Source organism: Eumetopias jubatus, unplaced genomic scaffold, assembly GCF_037043125.1.
Source record: "Eumetopias jubatus isolate StellerSeaLion01/CBP00866 unplaced genomic scaffold, mEumJub1_p1.0 scaffold_3, whole genome shotgun sequence".
NCBI lineage: Eukaryota > Metazoa > Chordata > Mammalia > Carnivora > Otariidae > Eumetopias > Eumetopias jubatus.
This window is the reverse complement of record NW_028274809.1, coordinates 14,780,463-14,788,901: the sequence shown is the minus strand read 5'-3', so window position 1 is coordinate 14,788,901 and position 8,439 is coordinate 14,780,463. Positions and strand designations below refer to the sequence as shown.

Below are 8,439 nucleotides of genomic sequence, written 5' to 3'. Positions count from 1 at the left end.
GGCATCAGGCACAAACTTTGTTTACTTAACAAGTAGTTACTGAGAATTTTAGGTGCCATATTTTTAAGAGGTGGTGGAGGTTGAGACAGAGGGAGAGAGACACTTAAGACACTTAAGCAGGCTGCACACCCCAGCGTGGACACTGACATAGGGCTTGACCTCAGAGATCACGACCTAAGCAAACCAAAGGTCTGAGGCTCAACTGACTGAGCCACCCAGGTGCCCATTAGTGGCCATTTTAAATAAGTTACTACATAAAGTTTGGAAGAAAGCTTGACATTTAGCAAGTACTCTAGATAAGTCAGCTATTACTATTACAGTCAGGAAGTACAACAGTGCCAGTGGGTTTATATAAAAAGCCCCCCCCCAAGACTCCTGATACCACCCCTCCCTGAAAAGCCTATGATCCGCCCCAGAGATCCACATGAGAGCCTAATATTCCCTTTACAGCTTATATTTTGGTTAAGGCTGCCAAAAAGTACATTTAGCATAAGCATCAAAAACACTGCTGAAACCTGGGATTGAACCAGGGACCTTTAGATCTTCAGTCTAACGCTCTCCCAACTGAGCTATTTCAGCTTGTTCTGGCAGCTTTTCCTGTATAACTATAAGGGAATAATATCTGTTTTACAACAGTAAAAAAAAAATGTCAATATCCAGGTTCAGCTGGAGTTAGACATTTAACAAATAGCACAGAGGTGATGAAGCAAGGTCCCTGTTTCTAAGCTTGAAGTAATAAATAATTTCACTTTTCTCCGTTATGTTCCTAACTGCCCTGCAATCTGTGTTTCCCATTTAAAAATATATCATGAGCTCTTCTCGTGTCAAAAAGCAAAAAACAAGAACAAAAACAAAAACAAAACGTCTTTAGTTGGCATTTCCATCTAATATATGATTAATTTCTAGAAAAATGGCAGCATGGTCCACTTAAGTATTTAATGAAGTATCAACCTCCATAAAAGCCATGTTCCCATAGACACGTAGATATAGCCAGGATTAGAAACCAGCTGAAGACGACAGCTCTGAGGAGACCGTGAAGGGGAGATGGCAGACACAAACCAAGGGAACAGGATGGATGAAGTAAACTGATGGATGAAGTGGTAGCAGAGTAATGGGCTTCCAAGGAGGCCCATGTCCTAACCAAGCCCAAGAAAACACAGTACGTTGGGGTAGCTGGCACTGATGGTAGAGAAGTTCTTTGGGGTGTCAGAAACCAGAGCTCGTCTGCGGTCAGCAAGTGGGGGCTGCTGAGCAGGAGGCTGGCCACTAGGGTGCCCACAAAATTCCCTGGAGTGTAAGCCCTGGTGGGTCTTCTGCAAGCCCCTGGCAGCTGTGCTTTTCTCCTTCCCCGCCCCCCAGGTTTTTATTTAAATTCCAGTTAGTTAACGTTCAGTGTAATAGCAATTTCAGGTATAGAATTTAGTGATTCATCACTTACATACAAGTGCCCTCCTTAATCCCCAACACCTATTCAACCCACCCCCCCACCTCCTCTTCAGTAACCATCAGTTTGTTCTCTATAGTTAAGAGTCTGTTTCTTGGCTTGCCTCTCTTTTTTCCCCACTATGTTCATTTGTTCTGTTTCTTAAATTCTACATATGAGTGAAATCATATGGCATTTGTCTTTCTCTGACTGACTTATTTCACTTAGCATAATACCCTCTAATTCCATCTACGTCATTGCAAATGGCAAGATTTCACTCTCTTTTGTCACTGAGTAATATTCCATTGTATATTGATATACCCTCTCTTCTTTATCCATTTATCTGTCCATGGACATTTGGGCTCATTCTATAATTTAGCTATTGTTGATAAGGCTGCTATAACTATCGGGGCACATGTGTCCCTTCAAATTAGTATTTTTGTATGGTTTGGGTAAATACTTAGTAGTGGGCTTGCTAAATCATAGGGTAGTTCTATTTAGTTTTTGAGGAACGCCATACTGTTCTTCAGAGTGGCTGCACCAGTTTGCATTCCCACCAACAGGGCAAGAGGATTCTCCTTTCTCCGCATCTTCACCGACACCTGCTGTTTTCTGTGTTGTTAATTTCAGCCATTCTGACAGGTGTGAGGTGATATCTCATTGTAGTTTTGATTTATATTTCCCTGATGATGAGGGTTGTTGAGCATCTTTTCATGTGTCTGTCAGCCATCTGTATGTCTTCTTTGGAAAAATGTCTGTTCATGTCTTCTGCCATTTTTTAAACTGGATTATTTTGGTTTTGCTGTGCTTTTCAATGAAAGAGAAACCCCTTCCCCTACCATGCTTGTGCTGTCTCTCCAGTGCTCTCTATTAGCAAAGCCTAAAATTATGCCACCTGGCAAAGGAGATAGTGTTCTAGGGGAGCTACAGTATGTCCAAGCAGGACAAAGAAGAGTGGGAAACAATATATTGATTGATACCGGTAGAGTGTATTGATCCTGCTTTTGTAAACAAGATGGTATATGTGCATATATGTGTACATAGATAATATAATGATATTTGTTCACACTTATTATGTATTTACTCTGCATGCCAGGAGCAACTCTAGGTATTTTACATGTATTAACTCATTTGCTTTTTATAACAACCCTCAACTGCAGAAATTATTAATATCACTATTCTATGAATGAAGAAGCTAACACACCACGCTATTAAATAACTTGCCCCAAGTCACATGGCTAGTAAGAGGCAGAACAAGAATCATTATGGCTTCATAAGCATAGGAAAAAGAAACAAGAAAAAAATATATATCTATTAAAAAGCTAACTGGATGTACAATATTAGAATGTATAATATTGGAATGTATAATATTAGAAATTCTGATACCTTAAATGCTTTATTTTATGCTTCCAGTGAATTCTACAGTTTGAAGCTAAGTTATCTTTGATGAGTTCAAGTCTCAGATTCTTTTACCCTAAATAATTTAAAAACCTATAAACTCAATAAATAGGGAAGGTAGGGTTGTAGCTAAATTCCACTATTGGTTTAAAATAGTTTCTATGTGATTTGAAATAGGAGACTGAATCTAACATCATTTTTCTTAGATACTTAGGTAGAATCAGTGTAGTAAGAATCTGGGGACTCGTCTCCCTGGCCCTCAGTTTCCTCATCTATAAAATGGAGATGACACCTGTCATGGGCTGAATTGTCCATGCCCCCAAAATTCAGATGTTGAAATCTTAACTCCCAGTACCTCGACATGTTACTCTATTTAGAGAGGACAACTAAAGACATGACTAAGTTAAAATGAAGCTGACAAAGTGGGACCCCAATCCCCTCTGACTGGTGTCCTTATAAGAAGGGACTCCAGGGTGCTCCTGCAAGAAGGACCAGTGACAAAGTGACTAGAGCACAGCCATTGGCAAGCCAAGGAGAGAGGCCCTCAGAGGGAGCCAACCCCACCTGCACCTTGATCTAGGACTTCCAGCTTCCAGAACTGTGAGAAAATCCATTTCTGTCACGTAAGAGATCCATCCTATGCTATTTCATTATGGTAGCCCCAGTAAACTAATACAGTACCCAATGCAGAGTAAAGAAGGAGATTAAGCCAGGTCATATATATTAAGAGTACAAGATAAGTATCCAGTGATAGTGGTATTGGGAGTAATAGAAGATGTGAAGCTAAAGACAAAATTCTAATTTTTTTTCAGATTTTATTTTTAATTTCAAGGATTGACTCTCTATTAATCCCTTTGTTTTGTCCAGTATATTTTTATAGAAGAAAAGAAGCACACTTCTGTCCCAAATGGCAAACCTCCTGATTAATATTCAGGTACTTTGGGGATATGAAACATTTTCCAAAGTGCCCAAGTCTTTTGTCCAAAACTAGGGGTCTGATAATCAGAGATAATCACTGTAGTTACCATTTCTTTCTACAACAGTTTGGTAGAAAAATATATTTTTTAATAATAGAACCTTGCTTCAGCTCCTGGTGAGGCCTAGGATCATTTCTAAATGTTTCTTTGGAATATAAAACTAAAGCATTCTACGTCAGGATACCTTCAAGCTATGGATACCAGACATTAGAGTTCGAGAGGCCTGAATTTTTGAATGAAAAATAAAATGACAAACATTTTTTAACAAACCTTTGAATGTTGTGGGAAAACAGTTTTTACCAAAATGAAACTCCAAAAAAAAAAAAAAAGTCAGAATGAAGGACTAAGGGTCTTTAAAACAAACCTTCTCCTCAAGTCTATGACATTTCTCTTGAACAGTTTTGCTCCTATCAGACTGTTTCCCAGAAGCGGTTTTCCTCGGGGTAAGTCACAGTGGTGTTACACTTTTAACAACCATAATGTTTGGGATTTCTTTTCCAAATTGGCTTTCTTTACAAATGTATCCAGAGAGGCTTTCTCTCCCTATGTGGTTGGCCATTCCACTTATTCCAAAGCAAGTGAAACATTGGCTCTAGGAGGCAAAGACCCGAGACTCTAATTTATTAATTATGACACACCCTCAGCCGAGGGAATTAATTCATGGCATATCAAGTATTAGAAATTCTGACGTTCACGTATTAATAGGTACTCTTCACAAAGCTTCCTTCCATCTGCTTCATATTCCTGTTTGTGTTCTTCCAGTGCATCAGTCCATAGTAGGGATCCCCTGGGAGACCTGGCCAGGTTGCTCCAGGCTAGTCCAGGCAGCGGTGCGGGTATAAGCTGAGACCTACAGGGCAGGCCCTGCCTGCTGTGGTCTTGAGCCTGCTCACACTGGGGACACAGGTGCCATGGCCCCATTTGCTTTCCTGCCTGGGCGCTGCCTCATAAACCTGCAGGCTCCCAGATCCTCCTGCCCCCAGCTCCAAGAGAGAACAGTGGGATGGACCAGAATTGTCTGGGCGTCAAAGTTGAACCACGGGACCATTCCACCACCTGAGCAGGAATCTGATTCAAGGCCCATATATCCTTCACACTAGGAGATTCCAGATTTCCCCCAGAATATAATTTACTCCTAGAAAGCAGATGAAGTACCTTTTAGAAGCATGTTTACTATTATGGGTGTCTCTACTCATTGTGGATTGTCCATACTAAATGCAGGTTTGGTTGTGGTGAACATGACCTAGTTAATGGCCTTGATGTCATGTCTTTCACACAGTGGAACAAAGTGTCCCTTGGCCTCCGATTAGATTCTTACCTCCAATTGGCCATATTGAGATCTTACAGTCAAACAAATCTTACAGTCAAACTAAGTTTTCTAGTTCTGAACTCCGCCATTCAGATCCCGGTCAGCCAGGTCTGCCTTCTAAGACTCCATGGGTCATTAGCCATGGGTGGGACAGAAGTGACCATGGGGCTGAGGGGGTGGTTCTTTCAGGGAGCGACCCTCAGGACTCAGGATGGTTCCCCGGCACCTGAGAGACTTGGAGCTTCTACCAAAAGCCTCCATCCCCCTGCAGTGTTTCTCCCGGTTCGTTTCTCTGTGGCTGCTGACTCACCATTGACAGGCTGTGTATTTTAAGCGAACTTCTCATTAGAGGTGCTAGATTTACACCATTGCATTTACAGTTGATGGAGCTAGAAGTTCTTTCGTGGCACAAAACAGAGCATCTCTCATGCTCTAAATCTCATTAGAATGAGTCTCTAACAGGCTCCATAGGACCCTGGTTTCTAATATACCAAGTCAAGTGTTAAAGAATTCCAAAAAAAGGAACTAGAAACTATGGTTTAAATACCAGCCTAAGTTAAAAATTGCTTCCACCTAGGGAGTTTTAATTGGCCATGATACTATTTTGAAGTTTATAAAAGTTTTAAAACAAAATAACAAGGAACTTCATCTGATTACAAGAAAAGGCTGTCCATCACGATTTTGCCATGTTAGGTGCCAGAGTGATTGGTTAGAACAACTGTGAAGTGCCTTGAGAATGATCTTCTAAAGTACGCTTCCCCTCCCCCCACCCCCACTGTAGACTTTCTTACCTAAACTTTGTGAGACTTTTAGTTACCCCTAACTTGTACGATACAGCTGACCACAGGAGCCAGGTTATTTCATAAGCCTCAAAAAAACATAGCAATCCCTTTCTCACTTTTTTTTAAGATTTTATTTATTTAATTTCTCTTTCTATGGTTGCATTGGTAGTGTATAAGAAAGCAACTGATTGCTGTGCATTGATTTTGTGTCCTGCCACATTACTGAATTGCTGTATGAGTTCTAGTAATTTGGGGGTGGAGTCTTTTGGGTTTTCCACATAAAGTATCATGTCATCTGTGAAGAGAGAGAGTTTGACTTCTTCTTTGCCAATTTGAGTACATTTTATTTCTTTTTGTTGTCTTATTGCTATTGCTAAGATGTCTAGTACTATGTTGAACAATAGTGGCAAGAGTGGGCATCCTTGACGTGTTCCTGATCTTAAGGGAAAGGCTCTCAGCTTTTCCCCATTGAGGATGATATTCGCTCTGGGTTTTGCATAGATGGCTTTTATGAACTTGAGGAATGTTCCCTCTATCTCTGTACTCCGAAGAGTTTTAATCAGGAAAGGATGCTGTATTTTGTCAAATATATTTGAGAGAAAGAGAGAGAGCATGAGCAAGGGGGGAGAAGGGGAAGCAGGCTCCCCACCGAGCAGGGAGCCCCATGAGATGACATGGGGCTCCATCCCAGGACGCTGGGATCGTGACCTGAACCCGAGGCAGACATTAAACTCATTGAGCCATACAGGTGCCCCCACTTCCCACTTTTCTGCCAAGATCTAGAACCTTCAATTTGATCCTTGGTTAACTGTCAGGTGACCTTTGCCCCCTAGAAAGCAATATTTAAGGAAATGACATCCCCAAACTCACACTAGTGAATTTGATTATGAAAATTAATCCTTGGGAAGCCAAGGGAGGAACAAAACTGTAAGTAACGGTTGACTAAGTCTGAACACAAGGTTTCTATGTCTCAGGGCCCTCCCTCGCTAGCAAAATTCTCATTTTCCAAAGTAGGTCTTCAGACAGTTTCGGATGTGCCCCTTGACATTTCTTTAGCATTTGAAATAACAAACTGCTTCCTAGGCCCTCCCCTTTTTTCTTAACCCCACAACCCATTAAAATATACAACGACATGTAGCTTTTCAGGGGCTAGCTCACAAGACAGACATGTGATCACTCTTCAAAGACACATTGAGAATCATCATTTTCTATCCTGTGATTATATCTTATTTTCTTCTTCTACATTCTTCTCTTCAACAGAATTCTCTTATATTCTGAGGAAAACCTCTTCTACTCTCATTTAAAGCCACACTCAAAAGCAATCTACCATCCACAAGACTTTCATGTGCAAGAGGAAAAACCATCTCCAGTGGAAAAGATCCTTGTGCTCAGCCCCTGAGAGACTCCTAGAACCACATCATGGCTTCCACAGTCCCAAATCCTCATGGCTAATATAAGGAAAACTCTGTGTGGGCCGGTGACCAGCGTTGTCCCCTTCCCTCTTGGTGCCTGCTCCTTCTCTAGGAGACTTTCAGGTGCCCCTCTGCATCTACTCTCACCTGCCCTACTTGAGCTTTCGACTGTGGAATCCAACATTTCTTTCTCTGATCTTCACCCCCCTACCCAGCTCAAAAGTAGCTACTAAGCCTGGGACCTTACATGATGGTGATAAACTATCAAAATTATTTGGTGGTGCTACACCTAGGTAAGTTGCCTCAAAGCAGTAAATCTTAGCCAAGGGAAATGCTGGTAATGGTGAAAAATTCAAGTTCATGTCAAGTTTTCATGACCAAGACTCTATTTGCATACACAAACCTTGACTTACTTGAAAACTTTAACTTGATTAAACTTTAATCAGTTTAATCAGATTCTGGGCTTTCCAGCGTCTCTACCATGACCTTGAAGCCTGTCTCACCATTTCTCGATGCTCCCTATTATGTGCAGGCAGAGAATTTTGACTGGTTTCAAGGTATTCTAGGATGTAGAAAAAAAATTACACAAAGTCATTTAATATTTCATTTTGGTAATTCGAGCACCAGAACACCAGAACAATGCAATCCTTCTAAGTGCTCTGTGACCTCCTTTTTACAGAGAGATCTAGAAATTGAAAAATTAAATGACTCTTGTTGGGATGGAACAAAAAGTCAATAACTGAGCAGAGAAGTACAGCCATATTCTGCAAGTCTTGATCTATTAATCAACTGGGACACAGCTCTGCTGTCTAAAAGAGACAGGAGACTAAAGATTCAGTTTGGGGGCTTTATAGGCTTAGAAGAGAATAAACATGTAATAAGACTACAGAAACTGAAAATACCCTGCTATTCAATACTTGTTCATGAGTGAAACATTTCAAAATTATAGTAAATCCCACCTAAAGTGCAATCGGAGATTATTTGCTTCCGAAATATTTATCTGATTAGAAGAAGTGTAATTAATGCCTTTCTAAGTTTAATGTGAATGATGGGTGTTCAGTCACATACAGCCCCAAATCCCAAGACAGTAATTCTATGTAATTTATCATCAAATAGTTAATTCTTGTAAGTTATGGAA

General features: G+C 40.7%; 1 non-coding gene across 1 annotated transcript; it reads right to left on the bottom strand.

Annotated features, from left to right (window-relative positions):
- Positions 1-506: 506 nt before the first annotated feature.
- On the bottom strand, positions 507-579 carry TRNAF-GAA (transfer RNA phenylalanine (anticodon GAA)). The gene has a single exon. It is a non-coding gene; the product is annotated as a tRNA-Phe (tRNA).
- Between the last annotated feature and the right edge of the window lie 7,860 nt (positions 580-8,439).